General features: G+C 44.9%; 1 pseudogene across 1 annotated transcript in view; it reads left to right on the top strand.

The window, feature by feature from the left end:
- Nucleotides 1-11161: 11161 nt before the first annotated feature.
- The window catches only part of LOC108526496 (beta-glucuronidase-like), a 45858-nt pseudogene continuing 33206 nt past the window's right edge, over nt 11162-23813 (top strand). Inside the window, exon 1 of the transcript XR_001884538.1 lies at nt 11162-11211. The product of XR_001884538.1 is annotated as a beta-glucuronidase-like (transcript). The remainder of the gene's footprint in view (nt 11212-23813) is intronic.

Here is a 23813-nt window from a genome sequence, read left to right as displayed (position 1 = left end):
TTTTGAGATGGAGTCTCACTCTGCCGCCCAGGCTGGAGTACAGTGGCGAGATCTCGGCTCACTGCAAGCTCTGCCTCCCAGGTTCACGCCATTCTGCTGCCTCAGACTCCCAAGTAGCTGGGACTACAGGCACCCACCACCACGCCTGACTAATATTTTTTGTATTTTTAGTAGATGGGGTTTCACCGTGTTAGCCAGGATGGTCTCGATCTCCTGACCTCGTGATCCGCCCACCTCGGCCTCCCAAAGTGCTGGGATTAGAGGCTTGAGCCCAGCCAGATCCATGGATTTTAAACTGGCCTGAATTTGTATTTGTGGTTGAAGGTAGAAGCAAAATATTATAGAACATGTAAGGATCTAGGAAATTTACCAACTACTTGCTCTTTATGGGAGAAAAAATTGTTGTGGAAGACATTGTCTAATTGACCTAGAGTTAAATCAGTATTATGAACTCATAAAAATCAGTGCTCTGACACTCTTTGTATAGAAAATGATCCCTAGTCAGGCGCAGTAGCTCATTCCTGTAATTTCAGAGTTTTGGGAGGCTGAAGTGAAAGGATTGCTTGAGGCCAGGAGTTAGAGGCCAGCTGGGGAAACATAGCAAGACCCCCTGTCCCTCCAAAATAATAACAAAAATTAGCTCAGCATGATGGTGTGTGCCTGTAGTCCCAGCTACTTGGGAGGCTGAGGTAGGAGGATTGCTTCAGCCTAGGACTTTGAGGCTGTAGTGAACTATGATTGCACTGCTGCACTCCAGCCTGGGCAACACCGTGAGACTCTGTCTCAAAAATGATCCTGGAGCTTCTGCCTCATCCTCCATCCAGGCTGCTGGCCTAGGGGCCCATCTCAGCTCTACAGAAGGCCCACTGATATAGTTTGGCTCTGTGTCCCCACCCAAATTTCACCTTGAATTGTAATAATCCCCATGTGTCAAGGGCAACACCAGGTGGAGGTAATTGAATCACGGAGTTGGTTTTCCTGATGCTGTTCTTGTGATAGTGAGTTCTCATGAGATCTGATGGTTTTATAAGGGACTTCCTCCTTTGCTCAGCATCCATTCTCTCTCCTGCCACCCTGTGAAGAGGTGCCTTCCGCCATGATTGTAAGTTTCATTTTTATATACAAAGCGTGTCAGAGCACTGACTTTTATGAGTTCATTATATTGATTTAGCTCTAGGTCAATTAGACAATGTCTTCCAAAACCATTTTCTTCCCACAAAGAGCAAGTAGTTAGTAAGTTTCCTAGGTCCTTACATGTTCTATAATATTTTGCTTCTACCCTCAACCATAAATAAAAACTTAGCCAAGTTTAAAATCCATGAATCTAAACATCTTAGGCCTCCCCAGCCATGCAGAACTGTGAGTCAATTAAACCTCTTTTCTTTATAAATTATCCAGTCTCAGGTATGTCTTTATAGCACCATGAGAACGGACTAATACACCCACCTTGCTCTGTCATACCCCTGGACAACCCGTTCGGCTCCCTAATGCATATCCTTGCTACCCGGGAACCCAGGACAGCTCAGGAGAGCCAAATCTCAGGGTGTTTCCCTGTCTGACTGATACTCTGCAAACAGATTCATGTGACTGCACCCCAAGATGGTGCTGGGGAAACATGAGAGACAAGACTCAGAAGTAGAGTCGTAGATGAGAAATGTAGTCTGGGGTCTGCTTTGCACTCTGTAACACCTTCATTTATCCATATATCTGCTCCTGTAGTACCTTCATTTATCTGTGTAGCTGTCCTTCTCAGGCTGGAGAGAGGAAATTCGGCACATCTGTATTAGAGGGCGAGATTTTCCCTTTCCTCTTTCTATCTGTATGTCTTTTAAATAAAAATCTACAATCTAAATGACAAAAATAGTTGGCTTGGGTTGTGTTAGGGTAGGGGAGATTATGAGATTTAGACATACCTTTCTTCAGAACATACCTCAGATTGTCTGATACAGGTATTGTATGATGCAGAATCCCATGTTTGAATTTCAAAGCTGAGTTTTACTTCAGTTTCCTCTATGCTTTCTTTCGATAATAAACTCCCTTCAGACAGAGTTTACTACAAGTTGATTAGGGCTGACTAGGTTGAGGGTAGTTTACAGACAAAAGCAACATGTTACTATATTACCTTTAGATTAAATGACCCTAATATTTATATATTTTATCTAACATGTATGTTATATGTAAATATGCAAAATTTAACAAGTTATGTATAATGATTTTTCCTAGTATACAGTATTAGTAGTATACCGTTTTTTCTTTATATTAGCCTGAAATGTTATTTTTGTAAGTTCACTATAATGCATATACATTGCTTCTATAATAAAAGCACAGTAAGTATTGCTTACAAATGTTGTAAAAGCAAGAAGTTTAGGAACTTACAATTGCCAAAGCAGATAATACATAACAAAATTCAAAATGGCAGTAATGGCCAGGCGTGGCAGCTGACACCTGTAATCCCAATACTTTGAGAGGCCAGTGTGGGAGGATCGCTTGAACTGAGGTGTTTGAGACCAGCCTGAGCAATATGGGGAAATTCTGTCTCTACAAAAAATACAAGAATTAGCCAGGTGTGGTGGTGCGCAGCTATAGTCCTAGCTACTGGGGAGGCTGAAGTGGGAGGACTGCTTGAGCCCAGGAGGCCAAGGCTGGAGTGAGTTGAGATCATGCCACTGCACTCCAGGGCAGGGCAATGGAGGCAGACCCTGTCTCAAATTAAAAAAAAAAAAAAGGCAGTAATAATTTGTAGGACAGAATTGTGAGACATAATATATTAACAAATGTATATACATACGAATCAAAATATAATTTTCTTTTAAAAACCCATATGTTGGGAAGTCAAAGGGAGCAGACTGCCTGAGCTCAGGAATTCAAGACCACGCTGGGCAACATGACAAAACCCCATCTCCATTAAAATACCAAAAAAAAAAGAAAGAAAGAAAGAAAAAATTTAGCTGGACGTGGTGGTGCACACCTGTAGTCCCAGCTGCTTGGGAGGCTGAGGTAGAAGAATCATTTGAACCTGGGAGGCAGAGGTTACAGTGAGCTGAGATGGCGCCATTGCACTCCAGCCTGGGAGAGAGTGAGACTCCATCTCAAAAACAAAACGAAACAAAACAAACAAAAAACAAAAGTCCATATGTGTTTTTAACATTTAAATAGTCAGAATGTTCAGATGGAAAAGTCCACTCACTTGTTCATATGTTGCTATGGCTGGTCAGGGGACTTACGCAAACATGTTAAATAATACAGGTGGCATATCTGATGTAAATGGTCATGGTTTTGTCCATAGGTACAGTCTTTCTTTAAGTTGACCTCATTGTCTGTTTGTTTCTTCTTACCGAGGGCCGATTCTGGAAGGACAAAGCTAGAATTCTGTTCCAAAGCCTGGCTTTTATCACTGTTTTTCTCTCTCTTCAAAGGAAAAGAATGGACGGGTGTTACAGAACAAGAACTGTAGCTTGTTGGAGATGAATTACCAAGTGAGGAATCAAACCAGGGCTACCAATGGTGCCCTAAATCATAAGAGTGGACTGTCAAGGGAAACCCCATAGGAGATTTAGGACTTGACACCACCTATCCATCTCATCCAGGATGCATTTAGCGGACTCGTGCTCATGTGTCAAGTGGTATTTGGGGGCACAGATTTCTTGGGGCTCTTATCAAAAGCTTCTGTGACTAGAAAAGAATCAGTCCCCCTGCCTTTCTCTGGAACTGTGTGAATACTGTGAGGTGCTAGAAATGAGTATATACATTTGTGTCGTTCCAACTTTACCCCATTTGTTTAGAATAAGAGCTGGCTCTCCGTGGACTTTGCCATCTTTCTCTTGGAACTAACTAAAGGTCAGTTGAGCAGTACATCAACAGTTCTGTTCCTAAAAAACTGTGGATTATGAAAATAGGAAAGAATTTTTTGTCGGGGAGAGTGCCAAGGTGTCATTGACTAATAATCCCACCTCACTAAATTCCTGTGTGGAAAGACCAGATCACTGAGTTGGTTCCTTCTTCCTGTTTTCAAGGATTACCGCCTGAGCACTGGTGCTTAGGAAAAACCAGGCTCCACATGTTTTAGGATGGAATTTTCTAGAATCACCTGGTTTTCTCTTGGGCACTTTCACCGTCTTGGTTTGGTATCTCTCTTCAATTGAAGTTGGCTTTCCGCCAGCAGCTCTTGTTTGGTTCTCTCCTGATTTCAGAACGTTCTGTTAACTCTCTTCTTCAGCCAGTTCCCAAGTGTCATCGTCAACAGTTTGAACTCAAGCAGGCATGTGAAGCTAGCACCCAGCAAAGTGGTTTGGAAAGTGATGATGTTAGGCAGAGTGTGGGTAATTTTCAAAACAAACCAGCTGAATTCAGTCAAGCAACCAAGCAGTTTGTAACTGGTTGGTTGTGATCCAGCTGTTGGAAGAGTTGTTATCTTTCAAAGCCATCTGCGTATATAGACATAAGCTGACATCCTTATCATCATTCCTCTTTTTTTTTTTGTGAGACGGAGTTTCGCTCTGTTGCTCAGGCTGGAGTGTAGTGGCATAATCTCGGCTCACTGCAACCTCTGCCTCCCTGGTTCAAGTGATGCTCCTGCCTCAGCCTCTCTAGTAGCTGGGATTACAGGCGCCTGCCATCACACCCGGCTAATTTTTGTATTTTTAGTAGAGACGGGGTTTCACTATGTTGGCCAGGCTGGTCTCGAACTCCTGACCTTGTGATCCACCCACCTTGGCCTCCTAAAGTGCTAGGATTACAGGTGTGAACCACCGTGCCCGGCCCATCATTCCTCTTAATTGACACATTAATACTTCTTACCCTTTAGGTATTTTTTTCATGCTTGATGGTATATTTCATTAGAGAACTGATTTATTCAAGACACAATATTCCTCTGTTAAACCTGATTTCATCTATAAAAGAGGTTCTTTGAGCATGATAGAATTTTACAAGTACAAGCAATTTCAGTTGCAATGTCCTTCTAAGTCTGGGAACTGGAAATATCACTTGCAGTGAGCTCCGTCTTCTTCAATTTGTCCTCTTCCTTTTTTTCCTCCCCTCTTTCATTTTCCTTCAGGCTCTCAGCACATCACATTGTTAATCTAGATTCCAGAGGCTAAACATTGCTAGGAATGGGGAAAGAACATGAATCACCTCTTTTCCTCCTTTTTCTGCTCTAATTTTAAATATGTGAATCATAATCCTGGGAAAATATGCTGGGTAAACAAAGGAAATATGTAGGGAAAGAGGGGGAAACACACACCTGGTCCAATTTCCAGCCAGCTTCTGCAAGGCAGCCAGCAGATAGGCTACGAACCTAAGACAATGTCTGACAGGTTGCTATTTCGAGTTGGCTTTCCTGAAAAATATTTTTGGGCCCAAAATGTAGCAGCACCTACCTGCCATGTGAAATTCTAAAAGAAGACTCAGAGAAGGCAAAAAAGAGTGTCTAGTCACTCTTTTTTCTAGTAAAAGGATGACTTCTGATTTTGTCAATCTATTTCACAGCTCATACAAGTTGTTGATTTAAATAATCTATGACAAGACTCCGTGGGCTCATTTTGCAAGGAACAATTTGCTAGCTGGAGTTTTCACTAGATTCAACTGAAATTTTTCATTTTCTTTTTAGAGATGGGGTCTTTCTATGTTGCCCAGGCTGGTCTCAAACTCCTGGCCTCAGGCAATCCTCCTGTCTCAGCCTCTGAAAGTGCTGAGATGATAGGTGTGAACCACTGCACCCAGCCACTATGTTCAATTTTAGTGACTTGTCACAGTGAACATTAATGTTTTACTTTTATTTCTCTGCTTATGACTTGCCTGGGCCCTTTATGTTCTTGAACCCCTCAGCAGAGCTGTGCTCTGTTTGCTCTAATGCAACAGTCCCCAACCCTTGTGGCATCAGGGACCAGTTTCATGGAAAACAATTTTTCCATGGACAGCGGGGGTGAAGGGGATGGTTTCGGGATGACTCAAGTGAAATATGTGGATTGTGCACTTTATTTCTATTATTATTACATTGTAATATGTAATGAAATAATTCTACAACTTGCCATAATGTAGAATCAGTGGGAGCCCTGAGCTTGTTTTCCTGCAACTAGATGGTCCCATCTGGGGGTGATGGGAGACAGTGACAGATCATCAGGCATTCGATTCTCATAAGGAGAGCACAGCCTAGATCCCTCACATGCACACTTCACAGCGGGGTTCCCGCTCCTATGAGAATCTAATGCCACCACTGATGTGACAGGAGGCAGAGCTCGGGCGGGAATGTGAGTGATGGGGACCAGCTGTATGGTACAGGTGAAGCTTCGCTCAGCTGCCCGTGGCTCACCTCCTGCTGTGAAGCCCGGTTCCTAACAGGCCACAGACCGATACCAGTACTGGTGCTGGTCTGTGGCCCAAGGGTTAGGGACCCCTGCTCTTATGGGCTTGCTTCCTAGGCCACAACCTGATCAGAGAAGACAGTTGTATTTCTGGCTTTCTACCTCCCAGAATGCTGGGAACTCACACCTTCTACACTCCTTTCTTCCCCTTGGCAGGTCCCAGGTGGTTCAAGCATAGACACTTATTGATAGTCACTGACGTTTTCCTGAGTTGTCCACAGTGCAGCTGCCTGGGTCATAGACCACTGACCTTGACTTCACTCATTGCTCAAGGAGTGCTACAACTCCTCTGTTAGACTCTCCGAATAGAGGCCCTGGTCCTTTTGCTTCCTTGTAACTCCCACTGTCCTGGAACAAATTCCATCGGGGCTGCTAGAAAAAGGCTCACAGAGCCACCATCTCCCTCTTGGAGGGCCAGGTCTTGCTGCTCCTGCAAGGTAAGAAGCTCTGGGGTATGTGGGAACACCTCATTACCAGTTAAAGAGAGAGAGAATACACTTTGGGAGGCAGAGGCAGGCAGATCACGAGGTCAGGAAATCGAGACCATCCTGGCTAACACGGTGAAACCCCGTCTCTACTAAAAATACAAAAAATTAGCTGGGTGTGGTGGCAGGTGCCTGTAGTCCCAGCTTCTCAGAAGGCTGAGGCAGGAGAATGGCGTGAACCCGGGAGGCAGAGCTTGCAGTGAGCTGAGATCGCGCCGCTGCACTCCAGCCTGGGCGACAGAGCGAGTCTCCATCTCAAAAAAAAAAAAAAAAAAAAAAAGAGCCAGAATAAGGAACGGAAGGGACGGAAGGGTGTGGGGTCCCAGCATTCTGGGAGGTAGGAAGCTGGAGGTATAACTGTCTTCTCTGACCAGGCTGTGGCCCAGGAAGCAAGTCCATTAGAGCAGATGGGTCCCAAGAACATAACCGGCCCAGGCAAGTCACAAGCAGAGAAATACAAGTAAGAAATAAGCGTCCGCTCTGGCAAGTCACTAAAATTGAACATGGTGGCCGGGTGCAGTGGCTCATGCCTATAATCCCAGTGCTTTGGAAAACCAAGCTAATAGAATCGCTTGACCCTGTTTCTACCAGAGAAAATAAACAAAAACAAAAAAAACCCCTATAATTGAATGTAGTGTTAAGTCTGGCTAACAAATTGCTTCCTGAAGACAGAGCCCACAAAGTCTTTTTTTTTTTTTTTTTTTTAATGGAGTCTCACTCTGTCACCCAGGCTAGAATGCAGTGGCGTGATCTCGGCTCGGTTCACTGCAAACTCCACCTCTCAGGTTCAAGCGATTCTTCTGCCTCAGCCTCCTGAATAGCTGGGATTACAGGCACACCCCAGCACACCTGGCTAATTTTGTATTTTAGTAGAGATGGGGGTTTCACCATGTTGGCCAGGCTGGTCTTGAACTCCTGACCTCAAGTGATCCACCCTCCTTGGCCTCCCAAAGTGCTGGGATTACAGGTGTGAGCCACTGTGCCCAGCCACAAAGTCTTTTAATAGATTATTTAAATCAACAACTTCTATGAGCTGCAAAATAGATCGACAAAATCAGAAACCATCCTTTTTCTAGTCACTCTTGCTTGCCTTCTCTGAGTCTTCTGTGTAGCCAGCATTCCTCTGAATAGATGTTCTTGTCTCTTTAACTAGCAATGGGGTGTTTTCATCTATAGCAGAGCTTCTTACCTTGCAGGAGCAGCAAGACCTGGACCTCCAAGAGGGAGATGGTGGCTCTGTAAGCCATTTTCTAGTGGCTCCAGTGGAATTTGTTCCAAGAGAGTGGGAGTTACAAGGATGCAAACGGACCAACGCCACTATTTGGAGAGTCTAGCAAAGGAGTTGTAGCACTCTTGCAGGAAAGAAGGAAGTTAAGGTTGGTGGTCCACCACCCAGGGCAGCTGCACTGTGGACAACTCAAGAAAACCTCAGCGGGTATCAGAGGAATGCTGGCTACTGCACAGCCACTAGAAAGATGTTGAGACAGGGTACTAGGCAGCCCAGGAGGGCCATTGCTTAGAGCTGCTTACAATGAGTCTGCAGCTCCCAATGATTTACTGTATGATTTGCCTGGATCTCAGAAACTCTATTCTCCAGAGGCTGATGAAGGTGCTCCTAGGGCAATGCTTTATACTCCTGATAGTATCTGTTTTCCATTTCTGTTCCCTATAAATATGCATTGTTGGTCACTTGCCTGCACTTGCCTCTCCCTGCACTCTCCCCTTCCTTTCTCTCCTCTAGATAGCTTTTCTCTTAGGAAGAACAGGATCATTTCTCTCCTGAACAGGTCTTCCCACAGAGGAAAATGCTGAACAATACTAAATGTGGCCTTTGGTTTGTGGCTGCACCTGGGAGCTTGTCAGAGAGCTGCCTCTGGAGTTTCTTCCCATTTTGCAGACACAGCCTCAGTTCATGCATTTCCAGTAGGACTTGAAATCGTCCGTATGACAGTGGTTCCAATGTTATGGGCAACGTGGGCAGCTTCTCATGTTACTTCTGGAGAATCACTTTCCAGGTTCTTCTCTCTCTCCCTCTCCATCCTCCCCCAGTTCCCCTTTATCTTCACTTCTAATTGCAAAAATGGAGGAGGAAAGTATGGTGAAAGCAGAGATCCTAAAATAGGTCAGGTCATCATGCAGATTCTAAAATAAACGTCATCAATGTGAAGTCATGGAACTATGTAGCCCAAGCTAGCGGTGCCTCATTACCTGCTGCTCTGATGGGATTTTAAAGTCATAGCAAGCATCAGTGTCAAGGACTTACAAAAGAGCCTCCAAAAAACAAAAACAAAAACAGGGAAGGCAATTTTGGGATGAACAGGGAAGATGGGATAAGGGAAATGAAGAAAGATCCTGCCATACTAGGATTGAAGTGCAAACCAGAATGTGCCCTTTTGTAATCCACGTTGCTATTTTTGGTTATGAATGGGCTTGTGGCAGGTGGAAAGAAGGAGGAATAAATCCATCCTTGCTCCAGTGCAGGCTTGAACTTTATGAGGATTGAATGGTAAGCACACGACATAGGGTTTTATGCATCAGCACAGCTGTGTGTTAAATTGTTCTCAGAGAGTATCTTGTAAGGGAATGTGAAAATGAATGGCTGTGTTCGTTCTGGAGGCTGAACTGCAATTACTGAGATATGATAGGAAAACTGGTCTTAACACTGCCTAGTAAAACAGTATCCCCCCACCCACACTTATGTATGGCACCTATGGTCCATTTAGTCCCACATACACAAAGTAATCTCTTTGGTAGTCAAACTCCCATGAGCCATCCAGAGTACACGGCAGAAAGAACTCTGTTGTCTAGCAACCAATGGAACATGACAACACTAGATAAATTGGATCAATATTGCTCTAAATATTGAACCCTTAGATGATGAAAAAACCCTCAAAGCCATGTCCATAACTCCTCTGCTCTTTCCTCTCCTAGACTTAGCAGCTGAGGAGAACCAGCTGGTGTTTTGACAATCTGTGGAGACCCACGGGGAGGGAGGATTGGGGGACAGCAGGCTGAGTTCCATGGGGGAACCCAGCAGTAGTCATTCCAGAAAGGAGATACCTGAAGGCTGAATCCCTAGGAATCTGGAGCCTCCTGTCCACCTTCACAGCACTGGGTGGCCTGGAAGTGAGGTCATCATCCTGAGTTCCTGACCTGCTGGTGTCTGGTCAGGAATCACTGAAGTTGAAGAGATCAAGGTCACCACCAATGGTTTTTAGAAAGAACACTTGAGTTGCTGGGCACAGTGGCTCATGCCTATAATCCCAACACTGGGAGGCTGAGTGGGAGGATCATTTGAACCCAGGAGATCAAGATCAACCTGTGTTGATCCCCATATATAGTGAGATCCCCATCTCAAAAAATAAAAAATAAAAATTAGCCAGGTGTGGTGGTGAACACCTGTAGTTCAAGCTACTTAGGAGGTTCGTTTTTACCAAGGTGCAAGGGGCTGGTTAAAATAAAAGAGGATTTAAGGGAAAGGAAGTTCCAATATGTCAATCTGAGGGTTGTGAGTAGACAGAGAAGGTGCAGTTCACCACTGGGGCTTGATGAGGAGACAGGAAGATCACTTGAACCCAGGAGTTGGAGGCTTCAGTGAACTGTGATTGCACCACTGCACTCCAGCCTGGGTGACAGAGAGAGAGCTTGTCTGTAAAAAAAAAAAAAAAAGAACACCCAAGGTTCAAGGTTGGTACACAAGCTGTCTTCCCATGAGACCCCCAAGGCCCTCCCCATCCACTCATCACCAAGCCCCAGTGGTGAACTGCATCTTCTCTGCTCACAACCCTCAGATTGACATATTGGAATTTCCTTTCCCTTAAAGCCTTTTTTATTTTAACCAACCCCTTGCACCTTGGTAGAAATGAACCCAGTTTGGAAGGGGAGGGGAACTTTGAACAAAGTCTAATCACTTTTCCAGTGAGTCACTTTTTCTTCCTGGGAATAATGCTAGATCATATTCCTAGAAACAATTTCCTGGCTGAGTAGCCTTTCTGAAGAGGCTCAATATGTCCCCTTGTGCAAAGCTTTCCTTGGGGTCCCAAATTTTAAGGTCCTGTCACGGTGCTGTTGGAAGTATTTTTTCACAGATAAACTGTGAGAGTTGACTTCAGTGAGAATTACTAAGAAGTGGAGGAGAGAAACCAACAATGTGACTCTTTACCACGTGCCAAGCACTGCAGAGGATGCCTTAATAAAACTGGAGCTGCTCATTGATGTGATGTGATACCCATATAGGGTAGGACCTATTCTTTCCATTTTGCAGATGGAGAAACTGAGACTTAGGTAACTTATCCTTAAGAGAGTTGTGGTATCCCAATGGGCAGTAATTCTGAGCTGCTCTCTGGTCTTTGTGTGGTCATTGGGAGGTATGTGGCTGAGCAATGGTCCCCTCTCTTAGTTCCAATGGGCCACACAAGGGCCATTTGTAAAGAGAGGATGAAGGCTAGGACCTACAAGGGCTCTGTGTCATTGTCATAATGTAGAGGATGGTCTCCACTGTGCAAGAGAAGAACCTCTCAAATTATGAGATAAGACAGGAAAACAGATCTGTCTTCCTTCTAGACGTCAGTGGTGCCATCACTGACAATGCATGTTTGCCCTTGGGAGTGGCGAAGTTTGAGTTTATATAGTTTACTTTTACCTCCAGAACAGTTCAGGCAGGTCCCGCTTTTCATTATTCTCCTGACACTCTGTCCTCTGTCATATTATCACTCAAGCTTGGATTAGGCTGTGGATGTGGGGACTTGCAACATTGGAGGGAGAAACCTTAAAACTGTCAAGGATAATTTCTTCATAGCTCACCAGGAAGGCCTCCAGGAAGATAAACTCTCCACAGGGGTCCCTTGTGGCACGTTCTTTTTTCCCTGCTGTTTTCTACCTTCAGGGTTTTTTTTTCCTGTCCATCAACTGTCTCATTCTTCCAGTCTCCATGGGGTGCATCTCCATTTTCCTTTTGAGAAATCTATTAGGTTGGTGCAAAACTAATTGTGGTTTTTTTCATTAAAAGTAATGCCGTTTGGCTGGGCGTGGTGGATCATGCCTGTAATCCCAGCACTTTAGGAGTCAGACGTGGGCGGATCACTTCAGGTCAGGAGTACGAGATCAGCCTGGCCAACACGGCAACACCCCGTCTTTACTAAAAATACAAAAATTAGCCAGGCATGGTGGTGCACGCCTGTAATCTGTTACTTGGGAGGCTGAGGCGGTAGAAACGTTTGAACCCAGGAGGCGGAGGTTGCAGTGAGCTGAGATGGTGCCACTGCACTCCAGCCTGGGTGACAGAGCAAGACTCTGTCTCAAAAAAAAAAAAAAAAAAAAAAAAAAAAAAAAAAAAAGCCATTAAAAGTAATAGCAAAAACCGCAATTAGTTTTGCAGCAACTTAATACCTCCCTATCCTCAGGGAAATCCCTGAATCTCAAGATCCATTACTGCTTTCCTCTATCCCACCCCAAAGGTGCATTGATCCAACAGTAGCTCATTAAATTCATGACAACACCTAGGACAGAAAAACTACTGCTTCTGCTATCCCAAGGCGGAAAAACCACAAATGTCCCATGTGGGGCTCAGGCAAGTTCCTGCCACATCCCTTCTCTGAGTTCACTGGGCAGGTCTGTTTCTGGACAGGTGTCTAAGTCCACCATGCTCATTTTTCCTCATTGTCACCATCATCATGGCTGTTTGTCACTCTGCTCCTACATGTCAGGCACTGTAAAATATGTATACCACTGCCTCCACTGCACGTCAGACATCATCAGCCCCATTTTGCAGAGGAGCGAATGAAAGCATAGAGAGAGCATGCAATTTGCCCAAGGACACCCAGCTAATGTGCGGTAAATGTGATTTGAATCAAGTTCTTCCGTCTGAAGTCAAGGCTGTTCCGGGGATTCGGTTTTGCAGCGGCTGGAGAGGAGATAGCTTATAGCAAACGCTCTAGGAGTGTAAGAGGGACACAGCAGGTGACTGGCAGAATCTTGGCTTCACTTGGAAAATCAGGAGACCTGGATTTTAGTCTCGGTTTTATTGAACTCCCAATTTTTCATCATCTACAAAATGAAGGAAGGCTCAGTGACCTGCCAGCTCTCAGAGTCTAATTCAGACCAATGGCCAGTTTCTGAGTCCAGGAGGCAAACTTTGGAACTGAATCCAAAGCCATACAGATCTCACATGTCTCTTCTTTCATTCTGCAGTTGAAACAGATAAAAGACATAAGGCAATTTCTTCATGCACCACCAATGCCAGGGAACCACAGAACCAAGTGACCGAGGTCTCTTTCTGCCAGGCTGCCTAGAATGAAATCTTTCAGTCACTGTTTCCTTAGGTGTTATTTCTTTACATATGAATAGAAGTCTTGGTAGAAAAGCATTTCTGGTTTTAAGGAAGAATATCTAAATCTACAAAATGAACCAATTGGGGCTATGAATGTTTACATTACAAAAGAATTCTTCAGAATACCTCCATTTGTGCTATTCTGCATTTAATATTATTACTATTATGACATCAGGCTCAAGTCTCCATACAAAGTAAGCTCAAGTCTCCATATTAAAGTATTTTTTCCTGGAAAAGGACTGAATATTAAAAAATACATTTTATGCCTGTAATTCTAGCACTTTAGGATGCCAAGGCCGATGGATCACCTGAGGTCAGGAGTTCAAGACCAGCCTGGCCAACATGGTCAAACCCCAATCCTACTAAAAATACAAAAATTAGCTGGGTATAGTAGCGCACACCTGAAATCCCAGCGACTCGGGAGGCTGAGGCAGGAGAATCACTTGAACCCGGGAGGTGGAGGTTGCAGTGAGCCAAGGGTTGAGTGTTTCCAGTGAATGATATCAGGGGAGTCAAGGACACGTGGGTGCCTGTGAATCACCCAGCATGGGTCAGGCAGGCCCTGGGCTGGAGGGAGACTCCAGGTGTCTTGAAGAATTGAGGCCCTGTTCTCCTGCACACAGCCTGTCACATCGTAAATTGTCCTATGATCTGATGTCTCTCCCAGGGTCAGTGGGGACTAGAGACACAGAGGAAATGAGTTCTGAGGGCAGATCCCTCCTCCATTCAGATGTCACCATATAATTCTGACCACTCACACACATGCACACATAGGTAATGATGTGGCCATGTAACCAGACCCAGGTTCAGCTGCTCACCACTTAAAAGCCAGAACACAAGAGGTGAGGGTTGATGGGAGGAAAAGTAGGTTTAATTGGAAAGTCAGAAAACCAAGAAGAGGGTGAGCTAGTGTTATAAAGTACCATCTTACACTTTAAATTTCACCGTAGGAGTTTTAAAGGGAAGCTTGGTGTGAGAGGCATGTGGGCGTGGTGCGGGGTGCAGGTCTGTGGATCCTCTTCCAGCGGCTATCTAGGAGATTTGCCCTTCTGGTGGTCTGGTTGGTCATTACCTGACTTTAGCCTGATGGTGGTGGACTAATTGTGCCCAACGCCTCAGAAGTGGGAAAATTCCACAGTGGCCCCCTGCCTGATTTGTTTCAACAGTAGTGTCTGGTTTTTCTGTTTTTTTGTTTGTTTGTTTGTTTGACAGGATCTCATTCTGTCACCCAGGCTGGAGTGCCAGTGGTGCAATCATGGCTCACTGAAGCCTTGACCTCCTGGGCTCAAGCAATCCTCCCATCTCAGCCTCCTGAGTAGATGGGACCACAGGTATGTGCCACTATGCCTGGCTAATTTTTAAATTTTTTTGTAGAGACAGGGCCTCCATATGTTGCCCAGGCTGATCTTAACTTCCTGGGCTCATGCAGTCTTCCTGTTTTGGTCTCCCAAAGTGCTGGGATTACACGTGTGAGCCTGGGATTACAGGTGTGAGCCACTGCACCTGGCCTGGAATTTTTTAAGTGCATAATTGGATAAGCAGGCATTGCCGAAGGGGAGTATCTAGAGAGGTTAGGAGTAAAGCAGTCAGAGGGGAGGGAAGGAAGAAAAAGAAAGAGGATGATTTAAATAACTGAGGTCCCTGGTTACAAACTCCCCACTGTCAAGTTTCATTCTGTCTCTATGGAAAACGGGCAACTGATTCATTCTGGCTACTTCGTATTGAAAAGGGGCATAGTCAGGGGGCTGTGGAATGAACCTATCCACCCAGAGTTGACAGCGCTTGATAGTCCCTGGACTTAGAGAAGAGATCCGCTGGAGCGTCATGGGGAGCGTGTAACAGCAATACAGTCCTCAGCAGAAGAATAATCCTATCCCTGTAATCATGGCTATAATCACGAGCAACTTTTCCCTCCAGGAAGCCTGATACAAATCATGAAGAGAGCCATTTATTTAAAGATATTGTGGGATCAGACATAGTACTGGACTGGTTTGTTTGTGTATGTCTTGTAAGGCTGAGGATGTTTTCAGAGTTATCCTGGAAGTACACACTGCATTCAATTTTTTTTTTTTTTGAGACAGAGTCTCATTCTGTGGCCCAGGTGGGAGTGTAGGGGTGTGATCTTGGCTCACTGCAACCTCTGCCTCCTGGGTTCAAGCAATTCTCGCACCTCAACCTCCCAAGTAGCTGGGATTAGAGGTGTGCACCACCATGCCTGGCTAAGTTTTTAAAAAAATTTTTAGTAGAGATGGGGTTTCACCATGTTGGCCAGGCTGGTCTCGAACTCCTGGCCTCATGTGATCCACCTGCCTCAGCCTCCCAAAGTGCTGAGATTACAGGTGTGAACCCCCATGCCTGACCAGCATTCAATCTTAATTATTAAATTGATTAATAATTAAGCTCTGCACTGTCAGTTGTATCTGCAGCTTCTATGGTGATCTGACAGCAGAATGGTTACACATATTTAACAGGTTACAGGAGGAGCTGTGAATATTCACGAAGGCGGTCCTGACACGTGTGTATTGAACCAATAAATATGCATGTAATGTAGGACTCATGTTCATTTTGGGATGCCGACTTAACTTTTAAATGTACAGTTAGATTTTATCTGTCAAACGTTCTTTTCAGGACACAAAGGCATGCAGATGTGTAATTTCTGTCATTCAGCCAGAACTAGTGCATGGTCAGTGGGCGTTTATCAGGAGAAAGTTTAATTAGAGTCTCTTGTCTCATTAAAATTGTAGTTATGGCTGGGGGGATAGAGAATGGGGATTAGTTGGTCAGCTTCTATTGAAGCCATAAATTTTTTGTTTGTTTGTTTGTGGGTTTTTTGTTTTTGTTTTTGTTTTTTTAGATGGAGTCTCACTCTGTTGCCCAGGCTGGAGTGCAGTGGTACAAAGTTGGCTCACTGCTACATCCAGTGCCGAGATTCAGGCAATCCTCCTGCCTCAGCTTCCCAAAGAGCTGGGATTACAGTTGTGTGCCACCATACCTGGCTAATTTTTGTATTTTTAGTAGAGATGGGGTTTCACCATCTTGGCCAGGCTGTTCTCAAACCCCTGACCACAGGTGGTCCACCTGCTTCAGGCTCCCGAAGTACTGGGATTACAGGCGTGAGCCACCACGCCCAGCCTTTCATCACCCTTTCACCAAATACACAATGTGCATCTGGGGGAAGGGTAGAGGAATAGTCACTTATGCCTTTTCTTTTTTCTTTTTCTTTTTTTTTTCTGAGACAGAGTTTCACTCTTGTTGCCCAGGCTGGAGTGCAATGGTGCAACATCGGCTCACTGCAAACCTTTGCCTCCCGCATTCAAGCGGTACTCCTGCCTTAGGCTCCTGAGTAGCTGGGATTACAGGTGCCTGTCACCATACCTGGCTAATTTTTGTATTTTTAGTAGCGACAGGGTTTCACCAGGCATGGTAGCTCACACCTGTAATCCTAGCATGTTGCGGGAAGTCAGGGACCCCGAACGGAGGGACTGGCTGGAGCTACAATAGAGGAAACATAAATTGTGAAGATTTCGTGGACATTTATCACTTCTCTAATAATACTCTTATAATTTCTTATTCCTGTCTTACTTTAATCTCCCAATCCTGTTATCTTTGTAAACTGAGGATGTACGTCACCTTGGGACCCTGTGATGATTACATTAACTGTACAAATTGATTGTAAAACATGTGTGTTTGAACAATATGAAATCTGATTATAAAACATGTGTCTTTGAACATATGAAATCAGTGCACCTTGAAAAAGAGCAGAATAATGGCAATTTTAGGAAACAAGGGAAGTTGACCATAAGGTCTGACTGCCCGTGGGGTTGGGCAAAAAGCCATATTTTTCTTCTTGCAGAGAGCCTACAAACTGACGTGCAAGTAGGAGAGATATCGCTAAATTCTTTTCCTAGTAAGGAATATATTAAGACCCTAGGAAAAGAATTGCATTCCTGGGGGGAGGTCTATAAACGGTCACTCTAGGAGTGTCTGTCTTATGTGGTTGAGATAAGGACTGAAATACACCCTGGTCTCCTGCAGTATCCTCAGGCTTATTAGGGTGGGGAAAAAAACCCCACCCTCGTGAATTTGAGGTCAGACCATTTCTTTGCTCTCGAACCCTGTTTTCTGTTGTTTAAGATGTTTATCAAGCCAATATGTGCACAGCTGAACATAGACCCTTATCAGTAATTCTAATTTTGCTCTTTGCCTTGTGATCTTTGCTTTGCCCTTTGCCTTGTGATCTTTGTTGGCTTCGGAAGCATGTAATCTTTATGACCTACTCCCTGTTCATATACCCCCTCCCCTTTTAAAATCCCTAATAAAAACTTTCTGCTTTTGTGGCTCAGGTGGGCATCATGGACCTACTGATGTGTGATGTCACCCCTGGCGGCTCACCTGTAAAATTCCTCTCTTTGTACTCTTTCTCTTTATTTCTCAGACCGGCCGACACTTAGGGAAAATAGAAAGAACCTATGTTGAAATATTGTGGGTGGGTTCCCCTGATACTAGCACTTTGGAAAGCTGAGGAAGGATCACCTGAGATCAGGGGTTCGAGACCAGCCTGGCCAAGATGCTTCATGATATCCTGCCTTTTGGGGCCAAACCATTTTATGTATTGATTGATGACTTTGCCTGTAACCTCAGCCTCCCTGCCTTTTAAAACCTTTCTATATGGTCCAGGTGTGGTGGCTCACACCTGTAATCCCAGCACTTTGAGAGGCCAAAGCAGGTGGATCATTTGAGGTCAGGAGTTCAAGACCAGCCTGGCCAACATGGTGAAATGCTGACTCTAATAAAAAAAAAAATACAAAAATTAGCCAGGTGTGGTGGTGTGCATCTGTAGTCCCAGCTACTTGGGAGACTGGGGCAGGAGAATTGCTTGATCCCAGGAGGTGGAGGCTGCAGTGAGAAAAGATAGTGCCACTGTACTGCAGCCTAGGCAACAGAGCAAGACTCTGGCTCAAAAAAAGAAAAAAAGAAGAGATGCGATTCCCAGTATTAGATTGACAATGAAAAAGGAAGGTGTCAGCTGGGCATGATGGTTCACACCTGTAATCCCAGCACTTTGGGAAGCCGAGGTGGGTGAATCACCTGAAGTCAGGAGTTCAAGACCAGCCTGGCCGACATGATGAAACCCCATCTCTGCTAAAAATACAAACATTAGCAGGGCATGCTGGTGCATGCCTGTAGTCCCAGCTACTATGGAGGATAAGGCAGAAGGATCTGTTGAGCCCTGGAGTTTGAAGCTAGGAAAGGTTAAGAATTCAAACCAATATACATAATTGACCTACTAAATATAATAAGGGTGAAAGGAAATGACTCTGTATGAAAAGTATGCAAGGAATACAGGGTATTTTTTATAAGAAAAGGTATGAGGTATGAAGGATATGTTTTCATTAATGAAAAAGAGATGGCCGGGCACGGTGGCTCATGCCTGTAATTCCAGCACTTTTGGAGGCCAAGGCGGGTGGTTCACATTCAAGACCTGCCTGGCCAAGATGGTGAAACCCCATCTCTACTAAAAATACAAAAATTAGCAGGGTATGGTGGCGGGCGCCTGTAATTTCAGCTACTCGGGAGGCTGAGACAGAGAATTGCTTGAACCCAGGAGGCAGACGTTACAGTGAGCTGAGATCATGCCACTGCACTTCAGCTTGGGCAACAGAGTGAGACTCTATCTCAAAAAAAAAAAAAAAAAAGAATCATTTTGTCACAAAGTAGAATGAATTGTTCCAGAATGAGAAAGTGGAAAATGTAGAAGGAAAGAAACTTGTAAGAATATAAAACGTTGTATAGGCAGGTCCAGTGGCTCATGCCTGTAATCCCAGCACTTTGGAAGGCCAAGGTAGGCGGATTCTTCAAGAGTCCAGGAGTTCAAGACAACTTGGGCAACACAGTGAGACCCTGTCTTTAAAAAAAATTTAAAAATTAGCCAGGTATGTTGGTGCATGCCTGTAATCCCAGCTCCTCGGGAGGCTGAGATGGAGGACTGCTTGAGCCTGGGAGGCGGAGGTTGCAGTGAGCTAAAACTGCACCACTGCACTCCAGCCTGTCAAAAAAATAAATAAAATTAGCTGGGTGTGGTGTCGCAATCCTGTAGTTTCAGCTACAAAATGCTTAATGACAAGATAGTTTTAATAACTTTGAGATCCTATCAATGAACTAAGAATTCCCAGTTCTCTAGTGGAGAAGCTGACATTCATGAAACTGCTAACAGAAGATCAAGCAGAACAAGAATTAATTACATGGGACTGAATGAACTAATAAAGCGTAATTGTGGTTATTGTTTTGGAACATTGCTGGTTTTTACTATTTTGTTTTCTAAATATAAGGAACTCCGCTGCTAGGTGCAGTGGCTCATGCTTGTAATCCCAGCACTGTGGGAGGCCAGTGTGGGTGGATCACCTGAGGCCAGGAGTTCAAAACCAGCCTGGCCAACATAGTGAAACCCTGTCTCTACTAAAAATGCAAAAAATTAGACAGGCGTGGTCACACGCGCCTGCAGTCCCAGCTGCTCGCGAGGCTGAGGCAGGATAATCACTTCAATCAGGGAGGCAGAGGTTGCTGTGAGCCAAGATCATGCCACTGCACTCCAGCCTGGGTGACAGAGTGAGACTCTGTCTCAAAATAAATAAATAAATAAAATAAAAACTACATTTCATATATATGTATATAAACACAGAGGATGAAAATTGGCAATTTGCTTTTCTCTCTATATATGAGTGTATAATAAAACCCATGACTCTGCAATTCCTTCTTCAGGCATAAATTTGAAAGTGTGAGGCCAGACATGGTGGCTCATGCCTGTAACCTCAATACTTTGGGAGGCTGAGCTGGGAGGATTGCTTGAGGCCAGCATTTCAAGGCCAGCCTAGGCAATATAGTGAGACCCTGACTACAAAATGTTTTCTTTTTCTTTTTTTTTTTTTGAGATGGAGTTTCAATCTTGTTGCCCAGGCTGGAGTGCAATGGCAGTGTCTCAGCTCACCACAATCTCTGCCTCCCAGGTTCAAGCAATTCTCCTTCCTCAGCCTCCCGAATTGCTGGGATTATGGTCGCCCACCACCACACCTGGCTAATTTTTCTATTTTTAGTAGAGACAGGGTTTCACCATGTTGGCCAGCCTGATTTCGAACTCCTGACCTAAGGTGATCCACCTGCCTCGGCTTTGCAAAGTGCTGGGATTACAAGTGTGAGCCACTGCACCTGGCTTTTGAAAAATTTTTTGAGATGGAATCTCACTCTGTCGCCCAGGCTGGAGTGCAATGGTGCTGTCTCGGCTCACTGCAACGTCCGCCTCCTGGGTTCAAGGGATTCTCCTGCCTCAGCCTCCCAAGTAGCTGGGATTACAAGTGCCAGCCACCACGCCCGGCTAATTTTTGTATTTTTAGTAGAGATGGAGTTTCACTATGTTGGCCAGGCTGATCTTGAACTCCTAACTTCAAGTGATCCCCCCGCCTAGGCTTCCAAAAGCTCTGGGATTACAGGTGTGAGCCACAACACTTGGCCAATCCTCACTCCTAGTTCCTGCAAGAACTGGCCGGGTGCAGGGGCTCACACCTGTAATCCCAGCACTTTGGGAGGCTGAGGCGGACAGATCACCTGAGGTCGGGAGTTCAAGACCAGCCTAACCAACATGGAGAAACCCCGTCTCTACTAAAAATACAAAATTAGCTGGGTGTGGTGGTGCATGCCTATAATCCCAGCTACTTGGGAGGCTGAGGCAGGAGAATCGCTTGAACCTAGGAGGTGAAGTTTGCTGTGAGACGAGATCATGCCATTGCACTCCAGCCTGGGCAACAAGAGCGAAACCCTATTAAAAAAAGAAAAAAAAAGAAAAAGTTAAAAAGTTAAAAAACTGGTTGTTGGAAGAGCTTGGCACCTCCGCTCTCTCACTTCCTCCTTTGCCATGTGATCTGCACGTAGCTCCCCTTCACCCTTCTGCCATGAGTGAAAGCTTCCAAGGCTGCAGCAGAGGCAGATGCCAGGGGCCATGCTTCTAGTACAGCCTGCAGAACCGTGAGCCAAACAAACCTCTTTTTGACAAAAGAGAGACAAATGACCCACCCTCAGCCTCAGCTCTTCCTTTATAACAACCTAAGGGGACTAGCTACTTTATCGGGTTGTTGTGAGAAGTAGATGAGATAATACAGGTAGATGAGTGTCCGTCTGGCACATGGTGTATCAGTCAACACAGGCTAATGAGGCTGCAGTCACAAACTCCAAAACCTCAGTTGTTTGAGTCAATAAAGAATTATTTCTCATTCATGCTACACATCCATCAGAGGTTGGAAAGGGGGCTTTGATTTCCATAAATTGCTCAGGGATCCCAGCTGAGGGATGCTTAAATTCACACGTGCTTCCACGATCACCAAGGCAGGAAAAAGGGATGCAGAAAATCAGGCATTGGCTCTTAAAAATACTGCTGTTTGCCGGGCGCAGTGGCTCATGTCTGTAATCTCAGCACTTTGGGAGACTGAGGTGGGTGGATCACCTGAGGTCAGGAGTTCAAAACCAGCCTGGCCAATGTGGTGAAACCCCATCTCTGCTAAAAATACAAAATTAGCTGGATGTGATTGCACATGCCTGTAGTTCCACTTACTTGAGAGGCTGAGACAGGAGAATCACTTGAACCTGGGAGCCAGAGGTTTCAGTGAGCCAAGATCATGCCACTGCACTCCAGCCTAGGCAACAGAGTGAGATAACACCTCAAAAAAATTGTTTTTTGCTGTTTAAGGCTGGGCATGGTGGCTCATGCCTGTAATCCCTGCACTTTGAGAGGCCAAGCGGGGCAGATCGCTTGAGCTTAGGAGTTTGAGACCAGCCTGGCCAACATGGCAAAACCCTGTCTCTACAAAAAATTAGCCCAGCATGGTGGCATGCACCTGTAGTCCTAGCTATTCAGGAGGCTGAGTTGGGAGGATTACTTGAGCCTGGGAGGCAGAGGTTGCAGTGAGCTGAGACCACGCCACTGCACTCCAGCCTGGGTGACAGAGACCCTCTCTCAAAAAAAAAAAAAAAATTTGCTGTTTACATTCCATTGACCAAAAAAGTCATATGGTCACCCCTCACATGACAGGGTCAAAGACACGCAATTCCACTTCATGTCTGAAAAGAGGGAGAAAGAAATACTTTGTGAACTTCTATGGTTAGTTGTCATAATTTAAAAAGTGGGCAGAGGGGAGCTCACTGAGGATGCCACATTTGAGTTGAGGCTTCAGCTACGAGCGGAAATTATAGGAGCTACACATGCGAAGTCTCTGAGGCAGGAATGGGCTTTTAAGGAAGAAAAAGTGGCTTGAATGTTTGGAGAACGGTGAATGAGAGTAAGAATTGAGCAGGGACTGGGTCACACAAAGCCTTCTTGGCAGTAGCAAGGAGTATGAATTATATTTCAAGTGCACCAAGAGACCAGGCAGGGTGGCTCACGCCTTTAATCCCAGCACTTTGGGAGGCGAGGTGGGAGGATCATTTGAGCCAAAAAGTTTCAGACAGACCAGCCTGATCAACATAGACCCCAAAATGTCACCCAAAAATTTTAAAATGAGCAGGACATGGTGGTATATGCATGTGGTTCCAGCTACTTGGGAGGCTGAGATGGGAGGATCACTTGAGCCTGGAAGGTCGAGGCTGCAGTGAGATGTGATGGTGCCACTGTACTCCAGCCAGGGCAACAGAGTGAGATCTGTCTCCAAGAAAAAAAAAATTGGCTGCGTGTGGTTGCTCACGCCTGTAATCCCAGCACTTTGGGAGGCTGAAGTGGGCAGATCACTTGAGGTCAGGAGTTCGAGACCAGCCTGGCTAACATGGTAAAACACGGTCTCTACTAAAAATACAAAAATTAGCTGGGTGTGGTGTTGCGTGCCTGTAATCCCAGCTACTTGGGAGGCTGAGGCAGGAGAATCGCTTGAACCCAGGAGATAGAAGTTGCAGTGAGCCAAGATTGTGCCATTGTACTCCAGCCTGGGAAGCAGAGTGAGACTCCATCTCAAAAAAAGTGTGAATTGATATATTGGGCTGTGACTTCATGAAAAGATATTATCATTGTTTATAGTACTGGTACAAGTTTGTGCCCTATAAACACAAGAATTATAATAACTTCTAGTGCACATAATTCTCATAAAAATGCAAACTCTATTTTTAAAAAGTTAGCCAGATATGGTGGCATGCACCTGTGTCCAGCTACTCAGGAGGCTGTGGCAGCAGGGTTGCTTGAATCCAGTAGTTGGAGGCTGTGGTGAGCTATAATTGCACCATTGCACTCCAGTCTGGGTGCCAGAGTACATCCCTGTCTCTAAAACATGTGAACAAAACAAAACAAAAACTCTGTGTGTGTGAGATCTCACACACCAAATGATTGAGGCCATTCTGTTAGGAGTGATGATACATTATGATGAGGTATCAACAAGAATGAAATTATATACTTACAATTGTACTTCTCTGATGACTCGAAATACTTCACACACATGAGCTTCTGGGTCCATATATATCCAATGTTATTTCTTTTTTCTCTTTTTGTTTTTTCTCTTTTGTTGACAGAGTCTTGCTCTGTCACCCAGGCTGGAGTGTAGTGTCACAGTCTTGGTTCACTAAAACATCTGCCTCTGGGATTCAAGCGATTTCCCTGCCTCAGCCTCCCGAGTA

Source organism: Rhinopithecus bieti, unplaced genomic scaffold (genome assembly GCF_001698545.2).
Source record: "Rhinopithecus bieti isolate Rb0 unplaced genomic scaffold, ASM169854v2 scaffold_3947, whole genome shotgun sequence".
NCBI lineage: Eukaryota > Metazoa > Chordata > Mammalia > Primates > Cercopithecidae > Rhinopithecus > Rhinopithecus bieti.
Note: the sequence above shows the minus strand (reverse complement) of the source record. Positions and strands in the feature narration are given on the sequence as shown.